Raw genomic sequence first — 24238 nt, forward strand, 5'->3', positions numbered from 1 at the left:
ACATATACATATATATATACATACATATACATATATATATATATACATATATATATATATATATATATATATATATATATATATATATATATGTATATATATATTATATATATATACACACACATACAGAGTGGTCCAGAAACCCTGGGCACATTTTGAAGAACAATACCTGCAACAAACAACTAAGTTTATTATTGTTCTTTGGTGCAAAACAAAACATGATTACTCGTAAATGGATGTGCCCGCTTCAACACGCACAGGCAACACGTGATACGCAACAGGGTGAGGTACACAATTTCGATGAAACTTGACCACAACCATCACCACCCATGATGTACCAAAGTTTGCTCCCGGCAATGGTAATGAACACCGGCCCGGCCGTTTCCCGACTTGCCGAAAGTGCACGGGGGTCGGCATGTCCGGGCCTTTTGTCTGAACCTGGCATGGTAGTAACACCACGCCTGGTCAGGTGGAGGCCCCGGTCGTCGTGTTGGAGGCGGTCGGCGTGGCATAGCGGCCGCCAATTGCGCGGGCAGTTCGGCCGCCGACCGTGCCGGGTGCTCGGGCGCCATGGGCGTTGCTTCGGACGGCGGCGGGCTCCAGGTCGCTGCCCCGATGCGTTGGCCTGCCGAGGAGATCTTGTCGGCTTCCCTGGCGAGGGCGCGGGGATCCGTGATCTGCGTGGCCGCCAGGGCGAGGCGTACCTGGCTAGGCAGCTGACGGAGGAACAGCTCTTGAAAAAGAAAATCCGGGGCGTGCTCCCCGAGCAACGAGAGCATGTAATCCATTCGCTCGGACGGGCGCGTGTCGCCGAGCTCGGGCAGGTCGAGCCGGCGCCGTGCGCGTTCCGCCGATGAGAGGGCGAAAGCGTCGAGGAGGAGCTTCTTGATGGCGCCGTACTTGTCAGCGGCTGGCGGGTGCTGGAGGAGGCTGAGGGCGCGGGCCGCGGTGGCTGAGCCGAGTGCTGCTACCACATGATGGAAGCGGGTGTCGTCGGCGGTGATGCCTCGCAGGGCGAACTGGGAGTCCGCCTGGGCGAACCAAACTGCCGCGTGAGCCTCCCAGAAGGTAGGCAGTTTGAGGGCAACTGCCGTGTCCATGTCGGTAGGTCACCAATGAAGGAGCTGTGCTCCAACTCGAATCGAAAGAATGGACGCGACAAAAAGCTGGAATTCGTCCGAGTTTCTTTATTCCATCAAATCAACTCGGGTAAACTCAAAAGCCCGTTTATCGGGCAGCATTATATACAAGCACTCGAATATCTCATGCCGGAGCGTTTGCCCTTAAAAAGCGTGACTGGGCGTGTCCGGGAGACCTGGGCGAGTCTGGACATGCCCAGGAACGGTGAGACTGGGTGTCGCCAGACGGGCCGGGCGTGCCTGGACATGCCCGGGAATGGCGAGACTGGGTGTCGCCGGACGGGCCGGGCGAGCCCGGGAAAGGCGAGTCCGGGCATGCCCGGGAAAGGCGAGACTAAGCGTCTCCGGGCGGTCTGGGCGAGCCCGGCACAGCGATCGCTCCGTGGTTGCGTCCTCGGCAGGTGTAAGGCGATTGTGTATGTTCAGCGGCAACCGCTACATTAGTATGATTCTACACGCTGCCCTGTCTTCTAGAAACCATTCAAATTGGTTTAAAATACCCTTAGTCGGTGTAGTATACTGTTTATTCTACCAGGTGAGTGCCAGGGGTATTGCCCCTATGTTTTATGTTGACGTCTTCGCAATCTCATGAGAGCAGATGTTTCTCCGTCACGCTTTGAAGAATAATAAAAATAATGGCTAATGATTTGTTCACTGTTTCTCCAGAAGAAGAAGAATTATCATGGCTGATTTTCTCTGTAATGCTTTTCGAGTTTGAAGAAGAAGAATTATCAGAAGCAGATAGTTTCTCTAATGTTTTCCGAGTTTGAATAAAAGGTTTCTCATTGAGTTTGAAATTCACAGCTCGAACCAACATGCTGGAACTCCAACACGAGGTCGATGGATGTTATTTTTATATGTATCTATGTATGTGGTGATGGGTCATATAATGACAGCAGATCGCACAAAAAGGGAGACAATAAAATGGCAAAACAAAGGTGAAGCACCGCCCCAGGCACTGGGGGCCTGCCTTCATTCGTCGATATAATTATGTACTTATTACTTTTTAAAGGAAGGAAATAAATAAAATAGACTCAATCTGAGGAGGGATAAAGGGTGTTCCATCTTGGGGGGTGTTTCCATTACCAATCTACTTGTTGAGTGATCACCAAGCAGCTTAAGCACTCAAGAAAGCACTCCAACAATACTGTTGATATGCCCGGAGCTTCCCATAATGCCCAAATTAGACAAATGAACACTTTTTTAATAGTCGGAGCTGATGCTGAGATCAGTTTTTTTATTTTGTTAAGGTGAAGAGATTCTTGAGCTTTGCAGAAATTAAATAAAGGCACAAACACTGGCATTTATAAGCATTGTAATGTATACAGCAATACAGCAATTTTTCGGTATGAAGATCAGCTGTATTACCATTCATAGATATGTAGCTTTATTGTACAGAAACCGACCTGTTCTGAGGCAAGGCATACCTGAGTTGAGCGGACAATCCATAGCTAGATTGTGGTAAGTGTAGTATTGTAGGAGCTGTGCTCCCACGTCAATCGGAAGAATGGACGCGACAAAAAGCTGGAATTCGTCCGAGTTTCTTTATTGTCACAAAACAACTCGGGTACTCTGAAAAGCCCGTTTATCGGGCAGCAATATATATACACACATTATCCCGGAGCGTTTGCCCGGGAAAGGCGAGAGGGGGCGTGGCCGGACGTCCTGGCCGCGGCCTGGCAAGTCGAGGGCGGGCATGCCCGGGCGTCCCGGACGCGGCCTGGCAAGTCGAGAGCGGGCGTGGCCGGGCATGCCGGCCGAGGCCTGGCAAGTTGAGCGCGGGCCTGCCCGGGCGTCCTGGACGAGCCCGGCATGGTGATCGCTCCGCGTCCTTGGTAGGTGCAAGGCGACTGTGTAAACCCAGCGGTAGCTGCTACACACGTCCCCCCAGAATCGACTTGCACCGGCAGGGTCAATTTGAGGGGGGTCCTGATGACCCGGCCGAAGCGACCCCTGGCGGGTCGGGGGGGGGGGGGGTCCGGTGTGGTGGTGGGCGGTCGAGTGGGGGGCACCATGGACGGGGGGCGGCCTCGCCGCGGCGGAAGGGCCAACCGTGGCGGTTGGTCGATGTCCACGTGCGCCGGCTTGAGGCGGTCCACCGCAATCCGGTCTGACCTGCCGCCGATGTCGATGACGAACGACTTGTCGTCCCCTCGCAGGACCCGGAAGGGCCCGTCGTACGGCGGCCGCAGTGGCCCCCGATGTGCGTCATGACGCACAAAAACGTACTCCGCTGTGCGAAGCGCTGGGGGGACGTAGGACTGGGGGTCACCGTGGTGGGATGTTGGCACGGGGGCAAACCGTCGGGCGGCCTCCTGGAGGTCCGAGCGCTGGTGAGCTGCGGACCAGGGACTGGTAGCGTCGGGCACGAATTCGCCCGGGACGCGTAGCGCCTGGCCGTAGACAAGCTCGGCGGTGGATGCCTGGAGGTCCTCCTTGGGGGCCGTGCGGAGGCCCAAAAGGACCCACGGCAGCCGGTCGGCCCAACCGCCGTCTTGAAGACCGGCCATGAGCGCGGCCTTCATGGAGCGGTGGAATCGCTCGCACAACCCGTTGGCTTGGGGATGGTAGGCCGTAGTACGATGGAGCCTGACCCGCAGGTTGCGGGCGACCGCGCCCCACAGCTCGGAGGTGAACTGCGGTCTGACGAGATGTCCGCCGGTGCGCCGAAGCCGGCGACCCAGGTGGCGATGAAAGCCTGCGCCACGTCGGCGGTGGTGGTGGAGACGAGGGGAACGGCCTCCGGCCACCTGGTGGTCCTGTCCACCATGGTGAGCAGGTGTGTGAACCCCCGTGATGGGGGCAGGGGGCCCACCAGATCCACGTTGACGTGGTCGAAACGTCGTTCGGGCACGGTGAAAGGTGCCAGCGGGGCCTGGGTGTGTCTGTGGACCTTGGCCTGTTGGCAGGCTGTGCAGGTGCTGGTCCAATCGCGGACGTCCCGTCGAAGGCCGTGCCAGACGAATCGCGCCGACACCAGCTTCTGGGAAGCTTTCCGGCCCGGGTGGGAAAGGCCGTGGAGGGAAGCGAAGATGCGGCGTTGCCAGGTAACGGGCACGATGGGGCGAGGCTGGCCTTGGGAGACGTCGCAGAGCAGGACAGTGTCCGCGAAGGGGACGTCGGCCAGGCGGAGGCCCATGTCCGCCACCCGGAGGGCTTGCACCGTGGTGTCGGTGGTCTGGTCAGCCGCCATAAGCGCGAAGTCCACGCCGAGGTGGACCGCGTTCGCGCTGGCCCGAGAAAGACAGTCGGCCACGGCGTTGTCTTTGCCGGCGACGCGCCGGATGTCCGTGGTAAACTCCGACACGGCGGATAGGTGGCGCTGCTGGCGGGCCGACCACGGCTCCGTGACTTTGGCCATTGCGTAAACCAACGGCTTGTGGTCGACGAAAGCCGTGAAGGGTCGGCCCTCCAGGAGGTGGCGGAAATGGCGAACGGCCAGGTGTAGACCGAGGAGCTCGCGGTCAAACGTGCTATATTTGAGCTTGTTCGGCCGGAGTTGCCGGCTGAAAAAAGCAAGTGGCTGCCAAACCCCGTTCACCCATTGCTCATGTACAGTGCCCACCGTGTAGTCGGAGGCATCCGTGGTGAGGGCGATGGGAGCATTGAGCACCGGGTGAGTGAGCAGTGTTGCGTCGGCGAGGGCCTGCTTTGAGCTTGTAAATGCCGCGTCCATGGCTGCAGACCAGACGACGTCGTGTTTGGCCGGCTTGCCCCGGAGGGCTTCGTAGAGGGGCCGCATGAGCTGAGCAGCGCGGGACACGAAGCGGTGATAGAAATTCACCATTCCGAGGAACTCCTGCAGGGCCTTGATGGAGCGGGGACGCGGAAACGCGGTGATGGCCTCGACCTTGGTAGGCAGCGGCACGGCCCCGTTCTTGGTGATGTGGTGGCCCAAAAAAATCAACGGCCGTCGTGCCGAAGTGGCATTTGGCCAGGTTGACGATTAGGCCGTGCTCGCTGAGGTGCCCGAACAGTGTTCGGAGGTGGAGGAGGTGCTCGGCCCAGGACGCGCTGGCGACGAGGATGTCGTCCAGGTAGACGAAGAGGAATGGCAGGTCACGCAGCACGCCGTCCATCAAGCGCTGGAATGCCTGAGCCGCGTTCTTGAGGCCGAATGGCATTCGAAGGAATTCGAATAAGCCGAACGGCATCATGACGGCCGTTTTTGGGACGTCGGCCAGCCTGACAGGTACCTGGTGGTATCCCCGTATCAAATCGATCTTCGAAAAAATGACCCGTCCTGCCAAACGGGTGGAGAAGTCTTGAATGTGCGGGATCGGATACCTGTCGGGGGTGGTAACGTCGTTAAGGCGGCGGTAGTCGCCACATGGGCGCCAGCCGCCCACCGGCTTCGGTACGATGTGTAGTGGTGAAGCCCACACGCTATCGGAGCGCCGCACGATGCCGAGGTGTTCCAAAGCGTCGAACTCGGCTTTGGCCATGGCGAGCTTGGCTGGGTCGAGGCGGCGGGCTCTGGCGTAAACCGGCGGGCCCGTGGTTGGTATGTGGTGCTCGATACCATGTCGTACCACGACGGCCGAAAACGTCGGCCGCGTGAGGGCCGGGAACTCCGCGAGCATGCGAGCAAACTCGTTCGCCGCCGGGAGGGCGCATGCTAGCTCGGTCGGTGCGGAGCTGCTCAACGTGCATGCCAGGGAGCTGAAGGTCTCGGCTTTGACGAGGCGACGCCTTTTGACGTCAACCAGCAGCCCGTGTGCGCAGAGGAAGTCGGCGCCCAGCAGAGCCATGGGCACGCTTGCGGTCACAAAAGTCCAATGAAAGCGCTGGCTGCCGAAGCAGAGGGTGACGTTGCGTGGGCCGAAGGTGCGGATGGCCGATCCGTTGGCCGCCACCAAGGAGGGGCCGCAAACCGCGGACTGCCTGTCCTGATCGGAGGCGGGTATGATGCTCAGTTGGGCGCCGGTGTCACACAGGAGGCGCCGTCTGGACGCTTTGTCCCTGATAAAAAGTAAGTTGCCCGTGTGGCCGGCGCTCATAGCTGGTAATGAACGCCGGCCCGGCCGTTTCCCGACTTGCCGAAAGTGCACGGGGGTCGGCATGTCCGGGCCTTTTGTCTGAACCTGGCATGGTAGTAACACCACGCCTGGTCAGGTGGAGGCCCCGGTCGTCGTGTTGGAGGCGGTCGGCGTGGCATAGCGGCCGCCAATTGCGCGGGCAGTTCGGCCGCCGACCGTGCCGGGTGCTCGGGCGCCATGGGCGTTGCTTCGGACGGCGGCGGGCTCCAGGTCGCTGCCCCGATGCGTTGGCCTGCCGAGGAGATCTTGTCGGCTTCCCTGGCGAGGGCGCGGGGATCCGTGATCTGCGTGGCCGCCAGGGCGAGGCGTACCTGGCTAGGCAGCTGACGGAGGAACAGCTCTTGAAAAAGAAAATCCGGGGCGTGCTCCCCGAGCAACGAGAGCATGTAATCCATTCGCTCGGACGGGCGCGTGTCGCCGAGCTCGGGCAGGTCGAGCCGGCGCCGTGCGCGTTCCGCCGATGAGAGGGCGAAAGCGTCGAGGAGGAGCTTCTTGATGGCGCCGTACTTGTCAGCGGCTGGCGGGTGCTGGAGGAGGCTGAGGGCGCGGGCCGCGGTGGCTGAGCCGAGTGCTGCTACCACATGATGGAAGCGGGTGTCGTCGGCGGTGATGCCTCGCAGGGCGAACTGGGAGTCCGCCTGGGCGAACCAAACTGCCGCGTGAGCCTCCCAGAAGGTAGGCAGTTTGAGGGCAACTGCCGTGTCCATGTCGGTAGGTCACCAATGAAGGAGCTGTGCTCCAACTCGAATCGAAAGAATGGACGCGACAAAAAGCTGGAATTCGTCCGAGTTTCTTTATTCCATCAAATCAACTCGGGTAAACTCAAAAGCCCGTTTATCGGGCAGCATTATATACAAGCACTCGAATATCTCATGCCGGAGCGTTTGCCCTTAAAAAGCGTGACTGGGCGTGTCCGGGAGACCTGGGCGAGTCTGGACATGCCCAGGAACGGTGAGACTGGGTGTCGCCAGACGGGCCGGGCGTGCCTGGACATGCCCGGGAATGGCGAGACTGGGTGTCGCCGGACGGGCCGGGCGAGCCCGGGAAAGGCGAGTCCGGGCATGCCCGGGAAAGGCGAGACTAAGCGTCTCCGGGCGGTCTGGGCGAGCCCGGCACAGCGATCGCTCCGTGGTTGCGTCCTCGGCAGGTGTAAGGCGATTGTGTATGTTCAGCGGCAACCGCTACATTAGTATGATTCTACACGCTGCCCTGTCTTCTAGAAACCATTCAAATTGGTTTAAAATACCCTTAGTCGGTGTAGTATACTGTTTATTCTACCAGGTGAGTGCCAGGGGTATTGCCCCTATGTTTTATGTTGACGTCTTCGCAATCTCATGAGAGCAGATGTTTCTCCGTCACGCTTTGAAGAATAATAAAAATAATGGCTAATGATTTGTTCACTGTTTCTCCAGAAGAAGAAGAATAATTATCATGGCTGATTTTCTCTGTAATGCTTTTCGAGTTTGAAGAAGAAGAATTATCAGAAGCAGATAGTTTCTCTAATGTTTTCCGAGTTTGAATAAAAGGTTTCTCATTGAGTTTGAAATTCACAGCTCGAACCAACATGCTGGAACTCCAACACGAGGTCGATGGATGTTATTTTTATATGTATCTATGTATGTGGTGATGGGTCATATAATGACAGCAGATCGCACAAAAAGGGAGACAATAAAATGGCAAAACAAAGGTGAAGCACCGCCCCAGGCACTGGGGGCCTGCCTTCATTCGTTGATATAATTATGTACTTATTACTTTTTAAAGGAAGGAAATAAATAAAATAGACTCAATCTGAGGAGGGATAAAGGGTGTTCCATCTTGGGGGGTGTTTCCATTACCAATCTACTTGTTGAGTGATCACCAAGCAGCTTAAGCACTCAAGAAAGCACTCCAACAATACTGTTGATATGCCCGGAGCTTCCCATAATGCCCAAATTAGACAAATGAACACTTTTTTAATAGTCGGAGCTGATGCTGAGATCAGTTTTTTTATTTTGTTAAGGTGAAGAGATTCTTGAGCTTTGCAGAAATTAAATAAAGGCACAAACACTGGCATTTATAAGCATTGTAATGTATACAGCAATACAGCAATTTTTCGGTATGAAGATCAGCTGTATTACCATTCATAGATATGTAGCTTTATTGTACAGAAACCGACCTGTTCTGAGGCAAGGCATACCTGAGTTGAGCGGACAATCCATAGCTAGATTGTGGTAAGTGTAGTATTGTAGGAGCTGTGCTCCCACGTCAATCGGAAGAATGGACGCGACAAAAAGCTGGAATTCGTCCGAGTTTCTTTATTGTCACAAAACAACTCGGGTACTCTGAAAAGCCCGTTTATCGGGCAGCAATATATATACACACATTATCCCGGAGCGTTTGCCCGGGAAAGGCGAGAGGGGGCGTGGCCGGACGTCCTGGCCGCGGCCTGGCAAGTCGAGGGCGGGCATGCCCGGGCGTCCCGGACGCGGCCTGGCAAGTCGAGAGCGGGCGTGGCCGGGCGTGCCGGCCGAGGCCTGGCAAGTTGAGCGCGGGCCTGCCCGGGCGTCCTGGACGAGCCCGGCATGGTGATCGCTCCGCGTCCTTGGTAGGTGCAAGGCGACTGTGTAAACCCAGCGGTAGCTGCTACACACGTCCCCCCAGAATCGACTTGCACCGGCAGGGTCAATTTGAGGGGGGTCCTGATGACCCGCCCGAAGCGACCCCTGGTGGGTCGGGGGGGGGTCCGGTGTGGTGGTGGGCGGTCGAGTGGGGGGCACCATGGACGGGGGGCGGCCTCGCCGCGGCGGAAGGGCCAACCGTGGCGGTTGGTCGATGTCCACGTGCGCCGGCTTGAGGCGGTCCACCGCAATCCGGTCTGACCTGCCGCCGATGTCGATGACGAACGACTTGTCGTCCCGTCGCAGGACCCGGAAGGGCCCGTCGTACGGCGGCCGGAGTGGCCCCCGATGTGCGTCATGACGCACAAAAACGTACTCCGCTGTGCGAAGCGCTGGGGGGACGTAGGACTGGGGGTCACCGTGGTGGGATGTTGGCACGGGGGCAAACCGTCGGGCGGCCTCCTGGAGGTCCGAGCGCTGGTGAGCTGCGGACCAGGGACTGGTAGCGTCGGGCACGAATTCGCCCGGGACGCGTAGCGCCTGGCCGTAGACAAGCTCGGCGGTGGATGCCTGGAGGTCCTCCTTGGGGGCCGTGCGGAGGCCCAAAAGGACCCACGGCAGCCGGTCGGCCCAACCGCCGTCTTGAAGGCCGGCCATGAGCGCGGCCTTCATGGAGCGGTGGAATCGCTCGCACAACCCGTTGGCTTGGGGATGGTAGGCCGTAGTACGGTGGAGCCTGACCCGCAGGTTGCGGGCGACCGCGCCCCACAGCTCGGAGGTGAACTGCGGTCTGACGAGATGTCCGCCGGTGCGCCGAAGCCGGCGACCCAGGTGGCGATGAAAGCCTGCGCCACGTCGGCGGTGGTGGTGGAGACGAGGGGAACGGCCTCCGGCCACCTGGTGGTCCTGTCCACCATGGTGAGCAGGTGTGTGAACCCCCGTGATGGGGGCAGGGGGCCCACCAGATCCACGTTGACGTGGTCGAAACGTCGTTCGGGCACGGTGAAAGGTGCCAGCGGGGCCTGGGTGTGTCTGTGGACCTTGGCCTGTTGGCAGGCTGTGCAGGTGCTGGTCCAATCGCGGACGTCCCGTCGAAGGCCGTGCCAGACGAATCGCGCCGACACCAGCTTCTGGGAAGCTTTCCGGCCCGGGTGGGAAAGGCCGTGGAGGGAAGCGAAGATGCGGCGTTGCCAGGTAACGGGCACGATAGGGCGAGGCTGGCCTTGGGAGACGTCGCAGAGCAGGACAGTGTCCGCGAAGGGGATGTCGGCCAGGCGGAGGCCCGTGTCCGCCGCCCAGAGGGCTTGCACCGTGGTGTCGGTGGTTTGGTCCACCGCCATAAGCGCGAAGTCCACACCGAGGTGGACCGCGTTCACGTTGGCCCGAGGAAGACAGTCGGCCACGGCGTTGTTTTTGCCGGCGACGTGCCGGATGTCCGTGGTAAACTCCGACACGGCGGAGAGGTGGCGCTGTTGGCGGGCCGACCACGGCTCCGTGACCTTGGCCATTGCGTAAACCAACGGCTTGTGGTCGACGAACGCCGTGAAGGGTCGGCCCTCCAGGAGGGAGGGCGGAAATGGCGAACGGCCAGGTATAGACCGAGGAGCTCACGGTCAAACGTGCTGTATTTGAGCTCGTTCGGCCGGAGCTGCCGGCTGAAAAAAGCGAGTGGCTGCCAAACCCCGTTCACCCATTGCTCATGTACGGCACCCACCGTGTAGTCGGAGGCATCCGTTGTGAGGACGATGGGAGCGTTGAGCACCGGGTGAGCGAGCAGTGCTGCATCAGCGAGGGCCCGCTTTGAGCTTTGGAAGGCCACGTCCATTGCTGCGGACCAGACAATGTCGTGCTTGGCCGGCTTGCCCCGGAGGGCTTCGTAGAGGGGCCGCATGAGTTGAGCAGCGCGGGGCACAACCGGTGATAGAAATTCACCATTCCCAGGAATTCCTGCAGGGCCTTTATGGAGCGGGGACGCGGAAACGTGGTGATGGCCTCGACCTTGGTTGGCAGCGGCACGGCCCCGTTCTTGGTGATGTGGTAGCCCAAAAAATCAACGGCCGTCGTGCCGAAGTGGCATTTGGCCGGGTTGACGATGAGGCCGTGCTCGCTGAGGCGCCGGAACAGTGTTCGGAGGTGGAGGAGGTGCTCGGCCCGGGACGTGCTGGCTACGAGGATGTCGTCCAGGTAAACGAAGAGGAACGGCAGGTCACGCAGCACGCCGTCCATCAAGCGCTGGAACGCCTGAGCCGCGTTCTTGAGGCCAAATGGCATCCGTAGGAATTCGAATAAGCCGAACTGCGTGATGACGGCCGTTTTAGGGACGTCGGCCGCCCTGACAGGTACGTGGTGATATCCCTGTATGAGATCGATTTTTGAAAAAATGACCCGTCCTGCCAGACGGGCGGAGAAGTCTTGGATGTGCGGGATCGGATACCTGTCGGGGGTGGTAGCGTCGTTAAGGTGGCCGTAGTCGCCACATGGGCGCCAGCCGCCCCCTGGCTTTGGGACGATGTGTAGTGGCGAAGCCCACGCGCTATCGGAGCGCCGCACGATGCCGAGGTGTTCCAAAGCGTCGAACTCGGCTTTGGCCACGGCGAGCTTGGCTGGGTCGAGGCGGCGGGCTCTGGCGTAGACCGGCGGGCCCGTGGATGGTATGTGGTGCTCGATCCCATGTCGTACTGCGACGGCCGAAAACGTCGGCCGCGTGAGGGCCGGGAACTCCGTGAGCAGGCGAGCAAACTCGTTCGCCGCCGGGAGGGCGCATGCCAGCTCGGTCGGAGCGGAGCTGCTCAATGTGCATACCAGGGAGCTGAAGGTCTCGGCATTGATGAGGCGACGCCGTTGGACGTCCACCAGCAGGCCGTGTGCACAAAGGAAGTCGGCGCCTAGCAGAGCCATGGGCACGTTTGCGGTTACAAACGTCCAAGTAAAGCGTTGGCCGCCGAAGCAGAGGGTGACGTTGCGCGGGCCGAAGGTGCGGATGGCCGATCCGTTGGCCGCAACCAAGGAGGGGCCGCAAACCGTGGACTGCCTGTCCTGATCAGAGGCGGGTATGACGCTCAGTTGGGCGCCGGTGTCGCACAGGAAGCGCCGTCCGGACGCTTTGTCCGTGATGAAAAGTAAGTTGCCCATGTGGCCGGCGCTCATTGCTGGTAATGAACGCCGGCCCGGCCGTTTCCCGGCCTGCCGAAGGTGCACGGGGGTCGGCATGTCCGGGCCTTCTGTCCGAACCTGGCATGATAGTAACACCACGCTTGGTCAGGTGGAGGCCCCGGTCGTTGTGCTGGAGGTGGTCGGCTCGGCGTAGCGGCTGCCAATTGCGTCGGCAGTTCGGTCATTGGCCTGCCGCGGAGATCTTGTCGGCTTCCCTGGCGAGGGCGCGGGGATCCGTGATCGTCGTGCTTGCCAGGGCGAAGCGTACCGGGCTAGGCAGCTGACGGAGGAACAGCTCCCGGAACAGGAATGCCGGAGAGTGCTCGCCGAGCAGCGAAAGCATGTAGTCCATTCGCTCGGACGGGCACGTGTCGCCGAGCTCGGGCAGGTCGAGCAGGCGCCGTGCGCGTTCCGCCGATGGGAGGGCGAAAGCGTCGAGGTGGAGCTTTTTAATCGCGCCGTATTTGTCAGCGGCTGGCGGGCTCTCGAGGAGGCTCAGGGCACGGGCTGCGGTGGCTGAACCGAGCGCTGCTACCACATGGTGGAAGCGGGTGTCGTCGGCCGTGATGCCTCGCAGGGCGAACAGGGAGTCCGCCTGGGCGAACCAAACCGCCGCGTAGCCTCCCAGAAGGTAGGCAGTTTAAGGGCAACTGCCGTGTCCATGTCGGTAGGTCACCAATGTAGGAGCTGTGCTCCCACGTCAATCGGAAGAATGGACGCAACAAAAAGCTAGAATTCGTCCGAGTTTCTTTATTGTCACAAAACAACTCGGGTACTCTGAAAAGCCCGTTTATCGGGCAGCAATATATATATACACACATTATCCCGGAGCGTTTGCCCGGGAAAGGCGAGAGGGGGCGTGGCCGGGCGTCCTGGCCGTGGCCTGGCAAGTCGAGGGCGGGCATGCCCGGGCGTCCCGGACGCGGCCTGGCAAGTCGAGAGCGGGCGTGGCCGGGCGTGTCCTGGCATGCCCGGGCGTCCCGGCCGAGGCCTGGCAAGTTGAGCGCGGGCCTGCCCGGGCGTCCTGGACGAGCCCGGCATGGTGATTGCTCCGCGTCCTTGGTAGGTGCAAGGCGATTGTGTAAACCCAGCGGTAGCCGCTACAGTATGATCCATGTATTTTGAGTAGTATAGATTGCCCTGTGAGAGGGGCTGGTCAGAGCAAGTTGTTTGTTGCACGTGATGGCTGTGGAGGCAGGTATGCAATTTATAGACAGGATAGACAGATTCATTTTGTATGTGTAAACACCTCTTGTTTGTGTGCTGGGCTGAGTGAGGACTTCTCATGACAGAGGCAAACGTGTTACATGTGTGCGAAAGGCCATTACAATCCCTCTGGTCAGTGTATGCCAGCCACGGTGGCACAGTGTGCTGTGCTGTGCTGTGGAGCAGGAAGTCTCAATGTGAATTTATTTTTATTGGGTCTGCCCCATGGGCGGGACGGTCCAGAATAGGACTCCACCCAGGAGGAAGAAGAACAGAACTGAGTCCAGGAGGAAAAGGAGGCCTCATGTGGAAATAGCTTGAGTAAGTGATTCACGGGTAGGCTTGAGAGGCAGAGATTATAGTGGTTTTGCTCTGAAGAAGTTTTGGGATTGACCGAACCTGGTATCACCCCCTGCCTTTGGAGAAGGGAGGGAGCCACCTTGCTTGGAGGACGAAGAAGAAGGGCCTGGAGAGAAGCCGGACGGCAGACTAGGTGGTCTCAATTGAAAAGGACAAAGGGGACCACGAGGCCTGGTCGTCTTCGTCTTCCTCTTCTTCTTCTTCGAGGGGCTGATCGTCTTCCTCTTCCTGGTGTTCCTCATGGTTGATTCATTTCATCGTGCTCTGTTTGGCTTTCTGCAAGCATCTTGGGTGCTACTCGTCATTGGCCTTCCTCGTGGCAGTTTTTCTTCGTCTTTCGACCGACTTCGTCACTGGCCCTCATCTCACACCTGCTATTCAAAGCGGGTTGCATTGAGTCTTGCGTCCACCCTGTGCATCGCAGACAAAGGGAAGTAACACCTGCATTCTTAACTCGTATAAATGTGTTCTGTGGCACCTGGAGTGGGTTAGTTTTAGCGCTTTATTTCTCATCCTTGTAAATTAGTTTGCGTGTTTCCATCGACCTATTTATGTCTTTTGATTCCCTTGTTGCGTACCCTTTATAATACAGCCTTGTCTACCCTCTTCCCTGTACTTTTTTTTTTTTTTTCAAATAAATCCTTTAAAAAGGTAAGAAAACGTGTTCAAGCCATATGCTTTCCATGCCTGTCCCGTCAGTGAATTTAGGCTCATTTGATTGATCCCTAGGGAACGGTAAAGTTGTAAGAATTATTGAATACAGTGCAATAAAAGACCATTTGGACCATCTCCCGGGACTATGAGTCTGGCTGGCATATCCATCTCCACTAACCGGCATCAGATAATGCTGGCATAGCAGTCTCCAGCTTGGTGTCCACGCAAGATATGGCACACTCATTGATTCAGCATTCTGCCTGCTTTAACACCAGGATGACTGTTAAGAAAACACAAAACTCACAGTTCAAAGGTAAATGTGCTGCCTTTGGAATATCCAGCTAACCATGACTTCAAACTCAACCCTTTAAAAACAAGACTTGATTAGAGACTCAATCCGCTTAAAGCTTGTATGGCAATTATATATTTTATGCATTCTTAGAGTTGAAGGTACTGCTGACAGTTCTTTTCATAGGCATGCTCTTTACAAAGTGTCAGGGCTGCAGAAGCATTCACTTGGCAGAGAATATGTCGGGAGGTTTGCCATTGCTCTTCACAGAGGTTTCCAGGCCTGAAATTTGATCTGGAAGAAAACGACTTACTTAAAAGGTACCACAGGATATTTAACATTTATCAGTGAATGCCAACAGATACAGAAGGACACCTGGTTTAAAATAATAAAAGGTGGGATGTATTGAGGCAGTCATAGTGAGTATTTGTAAATCGTAATGATGAAAAAGAAACATTTGTGATGCAAATAGCTCTGAAATTGCAGTGATTCAGCATCGGTGGTGGCATGTTGCGTGAGTCGGTGTGGGTTGGGATTTGAAGGAGGCTGTTTTTAAATTTGATATATCTATTTAGTAAATGTATATCGGAACAAGATTAATTTGACCTGCTGGTTGGATCATTGCTGAGATGCAACAGGGTCATTACCCTGCGTGCGTGAGGTGAAAAGCAGGGTTAAGCAATTTTATTGGTACACTTTGTCTGTCTGTCTGTCTGTCAACAAATGTCAGTTTATGATGAGGAACTACATTTAAATTGAATGTTATCTTTTGAACACGAGTCGGAACATGAATTGGAACACGAACCTGCAGTTTAGCAGTACTTTGGCTCTAAAAATTGGCAAATTGTACAGAATGCCATCCCAATCGCGCATGCGCACAGAGGATTAAGGTAATTGCTTTTGTCTTTTTGCCAGTCTGGCAGTCAAGCAAAATTGAAAAAATTATTCCAAACAGGAAACATAATGTTTTTAGAGACGTCATAAAGGACACAAACAACTGGAACGAAGAACTAATGTAACGTGTTGAAGAAGGTGATGTAAAAGATCAGATAAGCAGGCAGATGAACTGCAATAAATTTCAACAACCTTTAAAATCTTTATTTTATTTCAATTGAATTATACACTTGAACACTGTAGAACACTTTCATACACTTAGCAATTTCACACACCTGCTTAGCAGAATTTGGAAAAATATTCACACTGGCCTTGGGGCCCTCAGGGCAGAGTAACAATGAGAATCAGCATTCACGCCATCATGCCTTGAGGGCAGAGGTTATGCCCTGAGGGCATGCCCTGAAGTTGGTCTAATCTACCATATTAATCACAATGTGTGTGTGTGTGTGTGTGTGTTTGTGTGTCTGTCCCCCTTCATAAGGCTATGTTTTAAAGGCTTTGAGTAGTGATTTAGGAGGGATTTGAGTGGGGCGGTTTAAGGGGCAATCTTTGAACATGACTGGTGTTGGCTTAGCGGTTAGGGTGCCCGCTTGGGATCTTAGGATCCTGAGTTCGAATCCAGGTCGATTGCTGAATTAATGCCAAGGGGGTTGACTCAGCCTGTCATCCTTCTGAGGTCGGCAAATTGAGTCACCAGCTTGCTGGGATGAATGATTCTGGTGTGTACCTCTATTTAGAATAGGTACACTGCATCCCTGCGCATCGTAAGAGGCGACTAAGGGTTGGCGTCAGGAAGGGCATCCGGCCATAAAAACATTGCCTCAAACAGGGAACCATGATTGTCATGGGGCCCGCAAGGCTAACCCCGCTATAGCGGATAAAAATGGCCTTAAAACGATCATTCATTCAATCATTCATTCATTTGAACACGACTGTGAATAATTTTCATGGCTGATTTTCTCTGTAATGCTTTTCGAGTTTGAAGAAGAAGAATTATCAGAAGCAGATAGTTTCTCTGTAATGTTTTCCGAGTTTGAATAAAAAGTTTCTCATTGAGTTTGAAATTCACAGCTCGAACCAACATGCTGGAACTCCAACACGAGGTCGATGGATGTTATTTTTATATGTATCTATGTATGTGGTGATGGGTCATGTAATGACAGCAGATCGCACAAAAAGGGAGAAAATAAAATGGCAAAACAAAGGTGAAGCACCGCCCCAGGCACTAGCGGCCTGCCTTCATTCGTCGATATATGTACTTATTACTTTTTAAAGGAAGGAAATAAATAAAATAGACTCAATCTGAGGAGGGATAAAGGGTGTTCCATCTTGTGGGGTGTTTCCATTACCAATCTACTTGTTGAGTGATCACCAAGCAGCTTAAGCACTCAAGAAAGCACTCCAACAATACTGTTGATATGCCTGGAGATCCCCAAAGATCCAAAGGTTGAAATACCCCAAAGATCCAGATCGAGAACCCAAAATACTCGAATAACTCAAAAGACCTGGAGGACCCAAAAGACTCAAATGACCCAAAAGACACCGATGAACCAGAAGATGCAAAAGCCACAAAAGACGCTGAAGACACTGAAGACCCCAATGACCCAAATGACCCAGAGGACACAAAAGACCCCACGGACTCTGAAGACCCAAAAGAAGAGTAAATATGCCTCTTAAATTGGAAGTGTAGACGGTGGCTTGCAAACTGAGTCTTAAGGTCGGTGTACAGAAGCAGTATTTTTTTTTAATCACAATAAATACAAGACCCTCCAAGTCTTTAAAACAGCTGTTCACCACAATCTCTTATCTTCCCCCATCCAAAACCTTGATTTCACTCTTGACCCCATCCCCTCCAGCTTTGTCAAAGCCTCCCTCCCTGCTCTCTCTCCACTTATCATTGCAACAATAAACTCCTCCCTGTCTACAGGCATCGTCCCACCTTCCCTCAAAATTGCTGCTGTTACCCCCATTCTAAAAAAACCTGGTCTAAACCCTGACACCCTAAACAACTTCAGACCCATCTCCAACCTACCCTTTCTGTCAAAAGTTTTGGAACGCGCTGTAGCCACTCAACTCAAACATCATCTCTCTGCCAATAACTTGTATGAAACATTCCAATCCGGATTCCGCTCCAACCACAGTACTGAAACTGCTCTCCTCAAAATCACCAACGACCTTCTCCTCTCCTCTGACGCTGGCAACCTCAACATTCTCGTCCTCCTCGACCTCAGCGCTGCCTTTGACACCATCGATCACACTATCCTCCTCACCCGACTTGAATCCACCTTTAACGTCACCGGCACTGCCCTCTCTTGGATTAAATCATACCTCTCTGACAGATGCCAGTTCATCTCCATCAATAACTGCAAATCCCCCACTGCTCCCCTCCCCCAAGGTGTCCCCCAAGGTTCAGTTCTTGGCCCCCTCCTCTTCATCCTTTACCTGTCCCCGCTCGGTCACTTAATCCGCCGTCATGGTCTCCAATTCCACTGCTTCGCTGATGACATCCAGCTTTTCATCTCCACCAAGTCCGTCTCCACCGACACCCACTCTATCCTGACAAACTGCATCACTGAAATAAAATCCTGGCTTCAAATCAACTTCCTCAAGCTTAACTGTGATAAATCTGAAATAATCATCATTGGCCCAAAAACGCTCACAAAATCCACCCATAACTTTGCCCTCAACATCGACGGTATCCCAGTATCCACCTCCCCTCACATCCGGAATCTTGGCGTCATCTTTGACCAAACCCTTTCCTTCGACAAATACACTAAACAGATCACAAAGTCAGCCTTCTTTCACCTGAAAAACATTGCCCGTCTCCGCTCATCCCTCTCCTCCACGGCTGCAGAAACCCTCATCCACGCCTTCATCACCTCCCGTCTGGACTACTGCAATAGCCTCCTCTATGGTTCACCCTCAAAAATCACCAATAAACTCCAATACATTCAGAACTCCGCTGCCCGTCTACTCACTCATTCCCGGACCCGTGACCACATCACCCCCGTCCTTTACAAGCTTCACTGGCTCCCCATCCCCCAGAGAATCCAGTACAAAATCCTCCTCTTGACATACAAAGCCCTCCATAACCTGGCCCCATCCTACCTGGCTGACCTCCTCTCCAGACACACTCCCACCCGCAACCTCCGCTCTGCTGGTACCAACCTCCTGACCCCCTCCATCCGGACCAAATTCAGATCCTGGGGGGACAGGGCCTTCTCCATCGCTGCTCCCACCCTCTGGAACTCACTACCTCACACCATCAGAGACTCCTCCTCACTCACCACATTCAAAACATCACTAAAGACCCACCTGTTCAACGCTGCATTCAACATTCAACCCACAGCATTTAACCCCTGACTATCTCTTCTCCTTCTCCCTCCTTTTGCTTTAAATATTTCCCTATTGATTCTTGTCTTGTCTTTTTGATTCTTGTCTTATATATATGCCGTATATCGCTGCTGTTTGTTTTCTTGATTCTTGTCTTTTTGCAATTGTTGTTTTCATGTATTGTTATGCATTATGTTTTCCACTCTGTCAAAGCGCCTTTGGGCTTCTGGAAAAGCGCTATACAAAAAAAAATAAATAAATGAATTATTATTGATCTTTTCTATCCCCGCTAATTTCACCCCAATTCCACTTTTTGAAATACCAACTTCTGTCCTGGAAGTCCTTGGTGTCCTTGTGCTTTATACTTCTCCCTCCCCCCCCCCCCCCCCTTCCCATGCCTCCTCCCCCCGGGCCCTCTCCCTTCCACACATCTCCCTGCTCTCGGATGTTGTGTTTGTGTGCTTCCCCTTTTCTCCCCATCTTGTCTTCCGCTCCCTCTTTTTGTGTATTTTGTTTGTCTGGTCGATTTGTTTGTGAAGTAAATGTTAGCTCTTTCACGAGCCTCGATTCAGTATACAAAAAAAAAATATATATATATATATATATATATATATATAATAATAATAAACACAGGGAGGTGAAATTCGCTGAACGTGACGTGCAAAGCGCACAGAGTAAACCGAGTGTCCATTTACGTCTGTAGGATGTCGAACAAATAAAGATGATATAAGCACCCCTGACCCGAGGCCCGGACTTCAGACCTTGGCATGCTCACGTGGCTGTACCGTCAAAAGCTGTGCCAACCCGTCATTTTTGACGGGCTTTATACTAGTCTACCATATAAAACAGTGTGTGTGTGTGTGTGTGTGTGTGTGTGTGTGTGTGTGTGTGTGTGTGTGTGTGTGTGTGTGTCCCTTCATAAGGCTAGGTTTTAAAGGCTTTGAGTAGTGCTTTAGGAGGGATTTGAGTGGAGGGGTTTAAGGGGAAATATTTGAACACGACTGTGGGTCAACCGCTTTAAAAGACCAAAAAGACTCATGAGGACCCAGAAGACCCAATGGATCCCAAACACCAAAAATACCCTCTAGACTGTTAAAGACACAAAAGGCCATGAAAACCCAGAAGACCCCAAGGACTCTGAAGACCCAAAATACCCAAAAGACTGAAAAGACCCTGAAGAACCAATGGACCCCAAAGACCCCGAGGATCCAAAAGACCCAAACAACCCCAAGGACCCAAATGACAGAGGACCCAAAAGACCCCAAACACTCAGAAGACCCCCCAATGACTCTGAAGATCCAAAATACCCTGAAGACCCAATGGACCCCAAACACCCAAAATACCCAGAAGACCCAAAATACCCCGAGGATCCAAAAGACCCAAACAATCCCGAGGACCCAAATGACCCAGAGGACCCAAAATACCCCAAGGACCCAGAAGACCCTGAAGAGCCAAAATACCCCAAAGACACAAAAGACCCTGAAGACCCAATGGGCCCCAAACATACAAAATACCCTGAAGACCCCGAAGACACTGAATACTGTTAAAGATCCAAAATACTCCAAAGACCCAAAAACCCCAAAAGGTCCCAAGATCCTTAAAGGCCCAAAATACCCCAAATACCCTTAAATACCCCAAAGACCCAAAAATACCCCGAAGACCCAAAAATACCCTGAAGACTGTTAAACACCCAAAAGACCCTGAAGACCCAAAGTACCCCAAATACCCATAAATACCCTGAAGACACAAAATACCCCAAAGGCCCTGAAGACCCAAAGGACCCAAATGACCCAGAGGACCTAAAAGACCGAGAAGTCCATGAAAACCCAAAATACCCCAAAAGACACCAAGACCCTTCAAGATCCAAAAGACACTGAAGACCCAAAATCCCTCAAAGACCCATAAAGACCGGAATACCCAAAAGACCACAAAGACCCTGATGACCCAAAATACTTTGAAGACTGTTAAAGACCCAAACGACAATGAAGATCCAAAATACTCCAAAGACCCAAAATACCCCCAAAAACGTTTAAATACCTCGAAGACCGAAAAGTTCGAAAAGACCCTGAAGACCAAAACGACCCCGAAGACCCAAAGGACCCAAATAACCTAAAAGAATGAAAAGAGCCTGAAGACCCAAAATATCCCAGTTACTGAAAGGAGTGAAAAGACCCCAAAAGACCCCAAGACCCAAAATATCCAAAAGACCAAGAAGACCCCAAAAAACCCCAAAGACCAAAAAGATCAAAAAGACTCAGAAGACCCAAAATACCCCATAGACCCTTAAAGACCTGAAAGACCCCAAAGACCCAATCAATCCAAAAGACAGAAAAGATCCCAGAGACCCTTAAAGATGCCGAGGACCCAGTGGACCCCAAATTACCCCTAAGATACAAAATACCCCAAAAACCCTTAAATACTCCAAAGATCCAGATTGAGGACCCAAAATACTTGAATGACTCAAAAGAGCTAGAGGACCCAAAAGACTGAAATGACCCAAAAGACACCGATGAGCCAGAAGACACAAAAGACCCAAAATGACCCAGTGGACACAAAAGACCCCAAGGACAGAAAAGACCACAAGGACTCCGAATACCCCAAATAAGAGTAATTATGCCGCTTACATTGGAATTGTAGACGGTGGCTTGCAAAATGAGCCTCAAGGTCGGTGTACAGAAGCGGTATTTTTTAAATCACAATAAATACAAGACACAGGGAGGTGAAATTTGCTGCACATGATGTGCAATGTGCATAGAGTAAAACGAGTGTTCATTTACGTCTGTAGGATGTCTAATAAATAAAGATGATATAAGCACCGCTGACACTAGGCCCAGACTTCAGACTTTGGCACGCTCATGCGGCTGTACCGTCAAAACCTGTTCCAACCCGTCATTTTTGACGGGCTTTATACTAGTATATTAATACTACTAGGAATAGTACCCGTCCCAAGTGATGGGAAAAGCTAGCCAAAGTATCCGTCTCCAGTGACGGGATTCGTTTAAGTTACTCATCAATTTAAATAATATTTAATGGACTTTATAAAAATGTCAATTGTGTTGCACTCTTGGTTTCTCCCAGAAACAAATCTCTGAGCTACTTATACTGCCCACTGCAAAATGGTGGTGCAACACAGGGCTTCGGAGGTTGGATTTGTCTAAAAAACAAAACAAAATATCCTTGTTGCAAACATAATTTGGCATCAACGTCATTTCAAAAGTGAATTTGAGATTTTCAAACACAGCGCGGGAAGTGACCGCCATAAACGGTAAACAGACGAACGCACATACACCACGGTTCACAATATACAATAGATGTCCTCCCCTATCCAAGGAACTTCAACACAGAAAAATACCATTCAGCCCATCAAGCCTGTGCAATGGTTGCCATCCCATGACAGTTTTTTGTATACAAAGTCAAGGTTCATGGAAGAGCTAAACACTAAACGGATCTATATGCAACAGGACAAAAATAAACAGGCGTGAGAGAGTGGTGGGAGAGGGGTACCAACAGTGGTGTTGAAGGACAAAATAGAGGGAGAATTGGACAAACAATGAGGTAGGGAAGAATGGGGTGGACAGGATGGGTACAAAAGGAAACTAACCCCTCACCCCCAATCCTTCCTATCCCCCCTCTTTCTCCCTTCCCTTCTCACCCCCCCCCCCCCCCTCCAACCACTCCTATTTCTCCCCTCCTTCCCCAACTTTCTCTCTCCCCAATTGTCCCTCCCCCCACTCCTCTCTCCCTCCCCCACTCGATCCCAATCTCTCCCCCAGTTCCCCATCTCTTCTTTCTTTTGATCAAACTGTCTGGGGTACGTATTAGGCACAGGCCATGGCAGGAAACAAACTATGAGGTCTCCAAGTCTCTGCTTTTGCATAAATGCCAAAATAATGGGGCTTTCCGTTTCCTCCGCATAACTGTGATGGCTAATCTTTGGAGCGAGCACAAAAAATAGGACCGTGGGTCCTGAATCTCACCTGGATCAGGAGCAACAGTCTCTCAAAGCCCCCCCACCTCTCCACCCTCTCCCTTCCCTGCAAGACCCCCTTAGACCCTGATTTTTTTAATGCCATGAAAAAACTTTGGTATATCTCAGGTGATGAAGGTTGTGGTCAAGTTTCATCGAAATCGTGTGTGTAGCTCGGAGAAGAGAGGAAATTCCTATTTTGGGGGGGGGGGGTTAACCACCCCCCTCCCCCCTCGTTCCCGCAGACCCCACAATGAGTGCAGATTTTGATGTGATCATTAAACCTTCGTTGAGCATCAGATATGAAGCTTGTGGTCAAGTTTCATCAAAATAGTGTTTGGTTCAAGCGATAATGACTGAAGTGTTTACGGACTCACTCAATCATTGAATGACCTACCTACGGACACTGCTCAATCGCATAAGCTCACGGGACTAAAGTCCAGGTGAGATACAAAGGATTCCTGGGAGATCATGCCCTCCGTGCAGGGATAACCAGCGTCGCAAGTTGGCGTTTGAAAAGTACCCATGATACAAAAAAAAAATTTGCGTCACAAACCTTCCCGGGAGTTCCCTGAATGTTTGATTCATTGAAATCCATTCATCAGTTCTCAAGTTAGAACACAACAGACAGACCCAAAATTATGGCTCCTATTATAATATAGATCTACTGTGGAGGCATTGATTAAATTGACTTGCTAATCGTAATTAAATATATCCAATTTATTTTGAGCTGGGCACAAGTAATTGACATGAAAACGAATTTGTTAAAATAACGTCAAATGTAAATTATGTACTCAGAACATACTGTAAGTTACTGGACTTTAACATTATTGCAGTAAATATACAAATGAATAACCCCCAGAAGATCTCACCATGAGACTGATAATAAAGTGGTCAAGCAAATACAGTTGTACCCTAAAATACAGACAAGTACCCTAAAAACAAATACCTTTACATTTGATTATCCCTGGAACACAATGCTTGAAACTGGAGTATAAATTTGATAAATCGTCAGAAACTAGAACAGCACTCGGTAGAGAGCAAACCTCGCCAGGCTGAACAGTTCACATTTTCTATACCAATAATAAGTCGCATCTGGATTCGAACCTGAACGAAAATCTAATCTGCTTGTTCTTGTCACCTAAACAACTCATCTACCTAGTTTTGTTATAACTTGTCCACAACTTTTAAGGATATCATGCTGTACTAGTGGGGTCACCCATGGTGGGGGAGAGTGGGTCACACACACGGGGGAGAGTGGGTCACACACACACACACACAGGGAGAGTGGGTCACACACACCGGGGAGAGTGGGTCACACACACCGGGGAGAGTGGGACACACACACCGGGAAGAGTGGGTCACACACATGGGGGAGAGTGGGTCACACACACCGGGGAGAGTGGGTCACACACACCGGGGAGAGTGGGGCACACACACGGGGGAGAGTGGGGCACACACAAGAGGGGAGAGTGGGTCACACATGGGGGAGAGTGGGTCACACACGGGGGAGAGTGGGTCACACACACGGGGGAGTGTGGGTCACACACGGGGGAGAGTTCACGCGAATTTTTAATATATTGAGCTGCAAATTTTTCATATATCTC

At 52.8% G+C, this 24238-nt stretch overlaps 1 protein-coding gene across 5 annotated transcripts in view; it reads left to right on the forward strand.

The window, feature by feature from the left end:
• DRD4 (dopamine receptor D4) overlaps positions 1–24238 on the forward strand; it is a 292964-nt gene that overhangs the window by 124825 nt on the left and 143901 nt on the right. The gene's annotated exons all lie outside the window — the stretch shown is intronic.

The sequence above is a fragment of the Myxine glutinosa genome, chromosome 1, assembly GCF_964187855.1.
Source record: "Myxine glutinosa chromosome 1, kmMyxGlut1.1, whole genome shotgun sequence".
In the NCBI taxonomy this organism is placed as follows: Eukaryota; Metazoa; Chordata; class Myxini; order Myxiniformes; family Myxinidae; genus Myxine; species Myxine glutinosa.